Genomic DNA, 12655 nt, shown 5'->3' with positions numbered 1-12655 from the left:
GGGAACGGAGCAGGGGGGGCTGGAATGAGGAGTCGCCCCAGACAAGTAAGTGCATGTGTGTAAGAAGCGAGTCCAAACCCTCTTCCCCGTCGCCCCCCTCCCCCACCTCCGTACCTCGCCAGTCTCGGTCGGCCGTGGAAAAACACGCACTCCCTAACACATTCATTCCCCCCCCCCCCAGGGGCCGAGAAATCCCTCCTCCACGCCGGAGAGACGCCTTCCCCCGGTGGGCGCCCGAGGAATTTCCCTCCTCTCTTTCTTCGCGAAGGGCGAGGATTGCGACCACTAATGTGCTGCGCTGCGCTCGATGCCATGCGTGCGTGCCTTGATCTGAGGGTGCATGGCAAAGCCCACCCCCCCGTGAAATAATACATCGGAGAGCACACACGTAAATATATAAAATCCACGCATGCATGTTCCTCTGCTATCGACGACGGTCAATTGCCAAAAATCTAAGAATTAGCTTGACACAGCTCGGGTATCTGGCATGTGCGGTGCCTCCCACCCTCTGGGCCCGGGTTCGAATCGCGGCGGTGGGATTTTGTATTTAAGTCGGACCCCGATCCCGATTGGGGTTGTTATGTGCAGACGACTTCGGTGGAGTTCGCCATCGGTCTGATGGGATGATGATAAGGTGTGCACCCGTCGTTCGCTAGAACGGTGGGCGAATGCCAACGCTGGGTTTCTCCTCATCCTTCCCCATTCCCCTGAAATCCTAACTTCGCCAAATTAGCCACGTAACCCTAATGGCGCAAATGATCTCAGCTGTCGGTCGCCCCCCATCATAACATCTGTGATAACCGAAGTAGTTGATCAATTGTCAGTTCTGATTGTTATTTTTGGTAATATAACGGTTAAGGCCGGTTTTGGATGGACACAGGGCTTCAAAAGCACAGTGAAGGGGGGGGCAAAAAATTCTGCCACCCGAAAATCCGCACAGCTGGAGGTGTCACCCGGATTTGGACCCGCCCTCTCCGGGTCCGGGACACATCCACGAGCGAACCAAGATTAGGAAATATAATTCATAAAAATTACACTATTTATTGCAAACATGAAATTTTTGGAAGCCTGGAAACATAAATTATGCACGTTTGGTATTAATTATAAATTTTGGGAATAAAATAAAATTTAGTGTGCACCCAAATTGGCACAGTGTGGCTCCTAACCCGCCCGTCCGCCTTCTTGCTTTTTCGCTTTCGCGGGTGACATTTAGTTTCACACCTTCGCTCCTCAGCTGAGCATGACACTGCCCCGAAAATGTATCGACATTCTGCCGCACGACTTACCCAAACGTTTTTGATCTCGCGCTCCGATGCCAATGGAAAAAATGGCGATCGATTCCAGAAGTCGTATGCGCCTTTTCATCGATTGTATAAAACGGACCTATTCCTCTCTATCGCTAAAATCAAATGAAAAACGTAGTTTCCTCTGCCGGAAATATGAATATTTGAAAAGGAATCACCACTTTGCAAATCCCTTACCTTCTGGGTTAAACAAATGGGATCCGTGAATTTTCTCTCGTTTTCTTAAGGCTTTAACAACCTTAATATTTACCTAATGAAGCATCCGATAAAATTAATTTCTCTCGATCCACTCTAATTTTATTTTCACGACAAACTAACATCCATATGTGCCTGTATGTAAAACTTTCTGAATCGAATCCCGTACATTATTTGGATGATTATTCTAACACATATTTCAAAAGATTGATTATTCTAACACATATTTCAAAAGATTGTAAAGGACAGCATCTGCAAGCTGGTACTAGCCAATCGGGCTGTAGCTTCGAGGAACAGCCCCCGGATGACCGTGTTTCCGAAGCATCAGGACGGCCCACCATATAGCCCAGGTCGCATGGGTCATTGACCTACCCCTTCGTGTGCGGCCCAGTTGTGACCCACTTAAGCACCCCCGCGCCTTAACAAAACGACGGAAACCTATGTTTTGTATTCTTACACCTGAGAAAACATAAACAATGTTTTGGTCATCAGAGATTATGATTTCTCTGCGAACATTTTTTAAGTGTTTGTAAGTCCACGTATAATGCGATTTGGGAATATGAGCCTTTTCATTTTTTTCTTGTTTGTTTATAGAGGGTTCCCCAAAGGGCTATTTATTGAAAGGTTACATTGAAACTGAAAAATTGCGGACAAACTAGCAAATATTAGGATCTATTTGAAGAGTACTGGGGAAATGTGACGAAAATGCGAAAGAGAAATGTTGTCTTCCACTGGTTGGGCCTCATTTAGAATAGGCCGCAAATATATGGGATCCTCATGAAGTTGGATTGCCGAATTGGATATCTTGCAGCGTAGAGGAGCTAGATTTGTATAAAAGTTGTTATGGTAAACTCAGCAGCGTATCCAAAATATTAGAGCAGCTAGGCTGGGAATCACTTAATGGAGCGAATGTTAAATCACAGGCTGAAGCTCTTGCATAGATTGGATGGGATTATCTTTAGAGGTGACGATGTTGAAAATGTATTATTAGCCATCTTACTACGGTAGGAGAGATCATGTCAATGAAATTAGGGAGATTAAGCGTAGAACGAATAGATTTAAGATCCCAGGACCGATGAGGGATCAGAATAACATTGTCCGACCTCGCAAAAGGGGGGGGGGACCAAAAGTAGTCTTGGTGGATCAAAAGTTTGAGTCAAATTTTGGGTCAAAAGTAGTCTGGTTTGTAGTTAACCCCTTCAAAAGTTCTACAAATCTAGCTCCCCAGCGCGATCCAATTCGGCAATTAATCCCAAATCGTGAGGACCTCATTAATACTAGTAGTATATTCTAAATAAGGCCTAACTGAGGCAACTCTTTGACCTTTTCGTCACATTTACCCAGTACTCTTCTAATGTATCCGAATTCTAATAATGTGTTTTTGTCTTGTCCACATATCACCCGCAAATGCGTAGGTAAACGGGTCTCGTTAGACAATCCTCAGCGGGTCTTCACCGCAATCATTTACGAGTTTTTCCCCGTCGCCACTCACACGAAGACGAGATAATCGCGGGCAGTTGTCTATTCATTGAATGACTGCATCATCGCGACCAAAATATCTCATTCTCTGACGCATGATGGTTTTGAAATGCCAGATGGATCGAGCATCATCTGCATCCATGCCCTCCATATTTCTAAGAATTCAACGCTTCGGCTCTTTATTTAGCAAGTGCAGCGGTCGCGCGTGGGAGCCGCCCCAATGACCTAAGAGGGCACCACGCGTGTTCGGCCGGCGGCGATACACATCCAAGTGTCTGTCTATAGGTACCTCCCGTCCGTCGGTGGCGGGGCGCTTGCACGACCCACGGAACGAACGAACCAACGGATGACATAACGCTGACTGAGTAAGAAAGTGCTCCCGGAATGAATGGCCTTCGGAAACCGTTGGCGCACGCATAATTAGTGCTTAACTACGCGGCGAGGATGCGCTGCGGACAAGTGGGGGGGGGGGGGGACGGAAGAGAGAGGGCTGGATGGATCATGCTGGATACACACATAAGGGCATCTCGTCATATATATGCGTGTGCTCTGATGGGATCAATCCGACAACGGCGTGCGTGGGAACAACAAAGGCGACTGGGGAGCTAGCGGGTCTCTTGTTGCGACGAACGCCTGGAACCCCCCTCCCAATGGGCGACCACAAGCATGTCCGTCTCATATTCATTGAGCTAGACATATTTCATACATATATATTATACATATATATGTATATATATATATGTATATGTATATATATATGTATATATATATATATATATATATATATATATATATATATATATATATATTTCTTTTCTGTCATTTTCAAGGAGGCCAGGGGAATACGAGCTATCGCAGAAATGGACAATTTTATGGTGGAAATACAACATTTCCTGCAGCAATGTTTTCGGAAGTATAGGACCAAATTTCGAACAAATTTGCAACCATAGCTTTCCTCACGCAGAGATTTGAAAATATTTCTAAATACTACTGCGACAAACCAGCAAGGCCTAAATTCATAAATGCATGTTCACAAGTCGATATTTTTACGGCGTTTCTCTCCTTTGTTATTATCATTGGTTTATTTCTTATAACTTTGTTTAAACACATGAATTTTGACGTTTTCCTTCGGGCGGACTCCTTTCCGGTTATCGTTACCGTGTCCCATCACATTAATTATCATCAACGTCCACCTCGAAATAAGGATCGCCTTTCCTGGGGTGTCTTCTTTTATCACCTCCCTATCACGAAATCCATGCATTCAATTCATGAGTGAAATGTGTGACCATGGTGCAGTGATTCGTGAACCGGAAAAAAGGCTGTCGGCGATGTCGGATTACTTCGGTCCTCGCTCGAGCCTTGCGTGCTGGCCATTTTGCATACAGTGCCAATTAGTCCGTCGGATGGGACGTTTCTCTTGCAGACAGACACCTTGGCGCGTATCGTAGGGCAGAGATGACCTTCCCCTAAACTGTTCTTAGCGGCTCAAATGACCCCGCACTCGAATGCTCTTTGGGATAGACGGATCACTAATAGTAAGGTGCGATGTATGGCAAGAGGACTTTCCCTAACAGCGGTGTCGGAGTCAGCGAGGCCGTATGGGCCAAGCTGTTCACGTCTCAACCAAATATGGGCTGCAGCCAAGTTGAAATTTGAATAATCCAAGCAAGTTTCATTCCCTAGGTTTTGTGACTTGGTTCCCTTAGAAGCATCCTGGGTGGCTTAAGCAGCATTCTTGCATGACCAGCCTCCTCAGCCCGGAGCATTTCCGAGAGCAACGCGCATTCAATTCAACCGCACTCGGTGTGCCTTACTAGAAGGGTGAGTGCCGTGTGAAAAGACGAGCAAACTCTGTACTAACTTTATATTACAATGCATATGTGCGATCAGATGTATCATGCGCGTGAAAATATCTGTAATTTTCTAAATAACCCGAACACTGGGTCACGTTCTCGAAGGGCTCATGGGAAAAAGTCGAATAAATGGCCAGTTAGATGGTCAAATAAGACATACGGAGGTAAACTTGTAAGACACAGAAAAGAGGAAGAGTGGAGCAAACTTGGATCCAATTCAAAATACGGCGGCGGCTTATTGGAGATCGTGCAGGCGGGGACAGAAGAGGAGAGAATGAGTGAACCCCAAAGAGGTAATGCGCGAAAGAGCTAACGGGAAGTGATAAATGGAGAGATAGGTCATACGAATCCAATGAATGGATTCTGAGGAACACCACCGCTTACGTCGAGGGGAGTTAGTAAACCAAAGTTACCAAACCGAAGGTACGCTATTTTTAACCATGGTGAAAATATTGATTTGGATTAATATTTTAATTCCTGAAGTGTATGTTTTGAGCAATTCAGCTAAATTTATAAGCGTACGAAGTTGCTTGTTAGTATCAAGCAGGATATCCATCCATAGAGAAAGAGGGAAGGGCATAAATAGCAAATCAACGAATAAAATTCTACCTTCACAGTGCAGTGGGCCTCGATGGATGGAGTTCCGGATTCCTCAGAGAAGCGGACGAGTGAATAGAGGTAAGAGAGAGGGAATTAACGGACTGTCTGCTATCAGAGATTATTATTATAATTATTACTAACGAAGAATACCTCTTAGGGTAGGTTTTGGATGGACACAGACTGAACAATTATCCATTTATGTGTCTATCATTTACACATTTACAAAAACATACAAGTATATGCTGCCAACTAGCATATACAGGTTATATGACATATATAACCTGTACATGCACCAACGAATGCACCAGATGTCTACATAGCGTTTAATCTTTTTCAGACTAGAAAATTAAATGTGTTTAATATTTCCATGGTGACCTTGATTTCTTAACTTTATGATTCCTGATTTTTTGGGGAAAAAACGGATATGTGTATCTGTCTGTGAATAGAGTCAAAATCCAGAAATACTACACCAACTTGTGTGTTTTTTTCTCCCGATCTAAATGTATCGTGAATAAAAAGGCCCTATTGTGTTTCGCAATATCTGCCTAAACCCGAGCTGGTTGGGGCTCAGTATCATCCTGATATCAAAAAACCTCATAATGTTACTGACAATAATGTGTTCCAATATTTAACAAGACGTCGATGTTAAAGATATGGGTCGGTAATATGTTGGTTTCTCTCAATCGCCGTCTTTATTAGTGGGATTTATATTGCCTATCTTTCAATCGCGAGGTACTGAAATTTCTTCTATCGATTTATGAAAAATACTTTCTAAAAACAGGGCAATATCTTCAGCTAATTCTTTCAATCTTCTATTAGGTATTTCGTCCTGAACTGGTGCTTTGTTGGCTTTGATACTCCGGAGTCAATGTTCGTTCCTTCCTGGGTCAAAGTTATGTTGCTCATGTGTTCCCCGGTTGATGTGGAAGCTCGCTTGCTGTGTTTGTGACTATATTGCAGAAGCTCTGGAAATACTTGGTCAAAATATTTGCCTCTCTCTCGATGTCCGTAGTAAGTTCTCCGTTTCCAATCTTAAAAGAATGTACTGTGGGACATTCACCTTGTATTTCTCTAACACAGGACCAAAATGACTTTGGACTTCATCAAGATAGCATTTTGGCATATTGCATACTTCTTGATACATACTCTTCTGTACTCATTCATACATACTCTTCATACTTCATGCATACTTCTTCATGCATACTTCATACATACATACATACTTCATACATACATACATACTTCATTGCATAGCATTTTAGCTTTGAAGTAGTGTAGGGCTTTGTGCATGATAGTTTTGTTTTACCTTGATATTCTTTTAGTTTCTGTTTTGATGTATTCATACAAGCCAAGCCACTAATTTTTAATCTCCTTTTAAAATCAGATTGTAGCCTTCTTTGCTTTCTTAATGCCGATCTGGCTTCTCCGTTGAACCATCTAGGTTCCTTCATTTCGCATTTAAGTTCGGATGGAATACACGCCTTCATTCCTTCGAGTATTAGATTTAAGAAATATTCCCAAGTGTTATCTATATCGGTTGTCTGGGTTTTTGTCTTGAATTCTGGTCATTACTTTTTTTTAATATTCTCGTAGTCCGTTAAAATTTGCCTCGTTGAATAAGTATATTTTACGCTTTTTATTGTTTGTTTTCACGAACTTCCTTTTTGATTCCACAAGAATAGCCTTAAGGTCACTGATTCTGTTCATTAGTTCAATATTTGTAACGATTTCGGGCGTAGAAGTCGTGAAGATATTAAGTATGCTATGGCCCCATGGTTAGGGATTTAGAAATTTGCTCTAAAGAGTGTTTTCTGAATATATGGAGGAATTCTTCGCATGCAATTCGCATTCGCAGCGCGAGCTCCAATCAATTAGGGTAGATTAGTATCGACAGAGATTATAATTATACCGTTGCCAAGTTTGTTTCGGAGAGTGGATATTTGGTCGTCGAGCATTTGTATTTGAATCTAGGGGTATGTGAAATGAGCACACGAATGGGCTTCTGTCGTTGTAGTCATTTATGTTGCACCAAACGCTTTCTATGTCATCTACGTCGCATTCGTAACGTCGGCTGCTAATATGCGACTTCACGGCAATGAACACTCCCCCACGCAGTCCATTAGGCCTGTCCCTTCTGTGAATCATGAAACCGTTCGGAAAAACCTCACTCTTTGCTATAACTTGCTTGAACACTCCGTTCCAACTTCTACGCCTTTGTACTAAAAATATGTGTTCAATATCTCCAATTTTTTTGTTTCTGAAGCTACGGCAATTCAATGCTATAATTTTGTATTTGTTCTCACACCTTTAGTCTGAGGGTTTTCTGTATGCTCACAAAACTTTCGCGAAGACTTAGTTAACAGTGGCACTAGCTTCATTCCTATTTACTCGCTTGACTATCCTAACCGGCGCCGGTGGCGACGGGGTGAAGTTCTCGTCTGCCAATCCAAAGGCCGCGGGTTCGATTCCCGACAGGGTGGTTTTCCTCCTCCTAGGGCTTGGGTGTTTTGTAATTATGCCCAATGCTATATAAATCATTCCTAATAGTCCGATGTAAAGGCCTCAAGTGCTATTTAAATAAACAGGACCGTTTTTCGAGGGACGATGTTTATCGATAGTCTCATCACCATTTCCACGTCATTGGTCATTCCTAAGGTTTAAATTGATTCACATGAACCGCTGTTGCGTCGACAATTCGTCGGATCGGCTGACTTTTCCCGAAAGACGGTCCCCCCGAACAAGCAAGCCCCTTTGATTCGCCAGCCCGCTCTTTTCGCCTGAACGGTTTCTTTCTCCTTCGGCCACTAGCTTCGGCTACATCAGCTCCGCATCCTGCGGCGCCTTCGGGGTCGCCGTCGAGAGGGATGACCTCTGGCGGCTGTTGCCTCGGCGCTATTTTCGGGATGCAATCGGGGAGGAGGAAGGAAAACACTTTCATTCATTTTTTATGCCCCCGCCGAATGCAGAAGAGGGAGCCTCGAACGAAAGGGAATGAATGGCTCCTGCCCCTCGGCTTCCGCCACCCCGCCCCCACGGGCACCGAGGGGCCGGGGGTGGCGGGGCATGCCAGACCCACCGCTCCCACACACGCTCTTAATTCGCCCATCTCACCGCCCGACGTCGCCACTTGTTCACGCGCTTGATTAAATAGCTCCTTCCCCCGCACACCATTTACGCAGGGATCCGTGACCCCCTCGCCTTTCCCCCTCGACGACCTCTCGCCCCCGCCGCAGTGCTGACAACATTGCGAAGTTCGCTTCTTAATTACCTCGGGCAAACGCCCCGTAATTCAGAAGGCACATGCGAACGGGATATACCACGAGAAGGATCACCCACCACAAGTAGCAGATACGACACCCAGAAGAGCAGCGCTAAGGGAAGTGCTATTTATGTTGCAATCATTTTAATACGTGCACTGAAAATGCAGAATAAATGATGCAAAATCTTACAAAAAAAGTGTAGTGAATCGGGAATACGATTTATTTTTGGGCATTGATTCCGGTCGTTGAACTTTCCTCAAATTGATATTCAGATTATTGCTAACACATTCAGCGAGAACGCTAGCGACAAAAAGAATGAGATCAACTATGATTATAAGATATTCAGGGCGAATGCCAAGGATGAATTTTGGAAAGCGTGAAGTGAATTCGAAAGGAAAAGGTTAGCGAAAATTTTTAAAGAGAATCCAAAAGCATTTAGGTCATACGCCCGAGAAGTGCAGGGAAATTAGTCAACTGTCACGTCACTCAAAAATGAGAGAGGCGAAAGAGTAACCAGCAGTTTAGATTAACCGATTAAATTCGTTCTTTCAAAGCGTCTTCACCAATATCTCGCAGAACATCTCCGATAGCTTTACAAATCATGCCGGTCAACCGATGCCCAAAATTGAAACCTCATGTAATGGAATAGAGCGTTTGTAGAAAAATATCAAGCCTAACAAATCCTCCGGGTCCGATTAAATACTCGCTCGAATATTTTTCAATCTAGCTTCGAAAATTGCGCCGTATCTAGAAATAATATTAAATAAATCGCTGGTAGATCACAAGCTTCCTAGAGATTGGCAAACCGCTAACGTAATATTTAAAAACGGAGACAAGGAGAAACCAAGCAATTATAGACTTATTTCCCTCTCATCCATTTCGTGCAAGGTTATGGGCCATATACAGGTAGTTGCTAGTCCCATGGTGACACATTGCGATAATCAGAAGTTATTTATGAAAAATCAGCACGCTTTCCGAAAAGATGGATCCCTCGAGGCGCAACTTGCGCTTCTTGTTCATCATATTCTTATTTCGGGAGAGAGCAATGTTCCAGCTGTCGCTTTTTTTCTAGATTTTAGGAAATCCTTGGGCAAAGTACCGCATAGTAAACTACATGTAAATCTAGACTCATATGGCATAAATAGAAATATCCGGGGTTGGATTGAATACTTTTTGAATCGTCGGTTTCAAAGAGTAGTGATAGATGGAGTTAGCTCAAATGCAGCAGAAGTAAGTTCAGGTGTTCCCCAGGGAAGTGTTATCAGTCCTGTTTTATTCCTACTGTACATTAACGACATTGGCTCCGTAGTCACTAGTAAGATACGTTTATTTACCGATGATTCAGTGGTTTCACGTGATATCCGTGATCCTGAGGACACAGCAACTTTTTCAAATGACCTTATTGCTATAAAAGGCTAGTGCGACACTTGGCAATTAGAATGAAACTTAAAAAATTGCTTAGTCGTAAATTTTTGGAAAAAAAGAAATTCCCAACCCGAACACCTAAAACATTATGAACATGGAAATGTGTGTGAATTTGTAGACTGAATCAAGTACCTAAACGTTACCCTCACTCACGATCTCTCCTGGATGAAACACATACGGGGAATATGTGGGCAAGCTGACAAAAAATTAGGATTTATTAGAAGTAGAGTACTAGGTTAATGCGATGAAAAGGTCAAAGAGAAATGTTCTCTGTCTTTGGATAGGCCTCATTTAGTGTATACTGCAAGCGTAAGGGATCCTCAAGAAGTTGGATTAAATGACGAATTGGATCGCGTGCAGCGTAGAGGAGCTACATTTGTAAAACGTTGTTATGATAAACTGGGTAGCGTATCCAAAATATTAGAGCAGCTAGGCCGGAAATCACTCACGGAGCGAAGGTTAAATTACAGATTGAAGCTCTTGCATAAATTGGAAGGCGGTCTCTTTAGCGGTGATGTTGAAAATGTATTATTAATACTATTGTACTACTGTAGGAGAAATCATGTTCAGAAAATTAGATGGATGAAGTCTAGAGCATATATATTTAAGATGTAATTTTTTCCATGAACCATAGGGGATCATAATAACAAATTTTGACCGCGGTAGGTTCATGTTCGGGTAAAATTATTCTAGCGTGTAATCACCCCCTACCACACACCCTAGCGGAGGCTTGCAGGTTATAATAAATGAAACGTAACATCAACGTCCTTCCGCAACATAAATCACAAATAAGGTTTGGAATGTTGGAGAGATAAAAGAAGCTATCGTCGATTGTGATGCTGTGGAAAAATGGATTTGGCAGTCCTCGAAAAATGTGTCAATGAATAAAAAAATATATCCTTATGAGCTTTTAAAATACTTTTAAACGGTATGAATGGACATGAACATAAGAACCACAAACGCAGTAATCAACCCGAAGGTCGGTTTGGTAGATGATGGTAGAGTTCACCCGGTACTAAGCCCAATGGCGTGTGAAATTCACACATTAGCATGGTAGAGGGGCCACTTCCTTCCCCTGTTCGGGTTATGGTTTCCCCAGAAGGCCTGGCACCTTTGCAAGGCGTTCCCAGGAATCCAACCCGGGCCCTCAAATCTATACTCAAACGCTCCACCCCTAGGGTAAAATAGGGACTACCACGTCCCTATTTAGAAACGCATTCATATATTTCCTATGCTAACGTGTCCTTTAGCTGATTTCTTCCACCCCTCTTTATACCGCGCAAATGTTTATTCTCCACCATCCTTCCTTCGCTCACATAACGCCACGTTCTGCCTTCAACAACACGCAGCCCCTCGACATAGTAGTACGCATCACTACTTTCTTTTCCTATTTTAAAATTCCGCAGCCTAAGATTCCTCCCATACCGCCACTACCGAACAGTGTAAAACTCTCTTATTTCATCGAGCTCTCAGTGCATGATTATTGAGGATGAACACCGACTGTACAGCGGCACATTAACTTGCCTCTCCTAGGAAAACACAACCTGACATTCGACACTACAATAAGCCCCTCTTCATTTCCGCATGCTTCCTTCCTTTAATATGGAAACTTTTGACTGAATGATACATATTTTTAACCTCCTAGGAGATATTATTATTGAGAATCTTTGAAGCAAAAGTCTTAAGAAAAAGTCTGTCGGATATCGAGGGATTCGGATTCGAATCCTAGCAAGGGCGAATGATTTTTATGCGATAAAATTCTCGCATTCAATTAGATTATAGTGCTAAAATATTACATACCATGCTAATGGGCATAATTTTACTATAGGTAAGTACTAAAAATAATCACGCGTTGGAAGTGAATCAATAAGAAGCGCACGCATGAATTGTGGAGTTTTGAGGGTGTCCGTCCAATTGCGAGATTCACCTCGATTCTCCTGAGTCTCGCGGTCGCACCCTGCTCTCGTGAAGGAGGCAGAGGAGAAGTAGTCGGATTGATTGCCGACAAGGAAGTTGATAACAGCTGATGGTTTCAAATTATTACAAATGAGATAATTATATCAGAGCAAATACAAAAAGCCAGGCCCGAATTATTCGACGAATGAGATAAGACTCCGAATCAGCGGGTGGACACTGATCCGCGGCGGTTCCCCAGTGCTTGGTTCGCTGATCGCCCCCAAGAGGTCGACTCGCTCGCCGCAATTGACCCCCCCCCCCCGCCTCCGCTTCCGCCGATACAAATCATCATCACTACAGCCCACCCGTCTCGTGCCCGAGGTGGGTTTCGAACGCGAGACCTTCCGAGCCACCAAGGGAGTTCACTGCCCCCATCGCCTGAAGTCTAGCCGCGTTCTTTCCAGCAGCCCTTCGACCACCCCGCTTGCCCTCCCGCCACACTCAACGACGCTCCCGGCGAGGATGATTCAACCCAAGGTCCCGCGATGCACCTCGCACTCGGGGGCGACTCGACCCAGGGGGGCGCGCGAAGGACTTCCGGACGCCCAATCTGCCGATTGCATTTCCCGCGATGGTTTCAATA

General features: G+C 43.8%; 1 protein-coding gene across 1 annotated transcript in view; it reads right to left on the bottom strand.

The window, feature by feature from the left end:
• Nucleotides 1–12655, bottom strand: part of Col4a1 (Collagen type IV alpha 1) — a 293149-nt gene that overhangs the window by 160892 nt on the left and 119602 nt on the right. The window lies entirely within an intron of this gene.

This window comes from Hetaerina americana, unplaced genomic scaffold (genome assembly GCF_022747635.1).
Source record: "Hetaerina americana unplaced genomic scaffold, ioHetAmer1.1.p SCAF_9, whole genome shotgun sequence".
Taxonomy (NCBI): Eukaryota; Metazoa; Arthropoda; class Insecta; order Odonata; family Calopterygidae; genus Hetaerina; species Hetaerina americana.
Note: the sequence above shows the minus strand (reverse complement) of the source record. Positions and strands in the feature narration are given on the sequence as shown.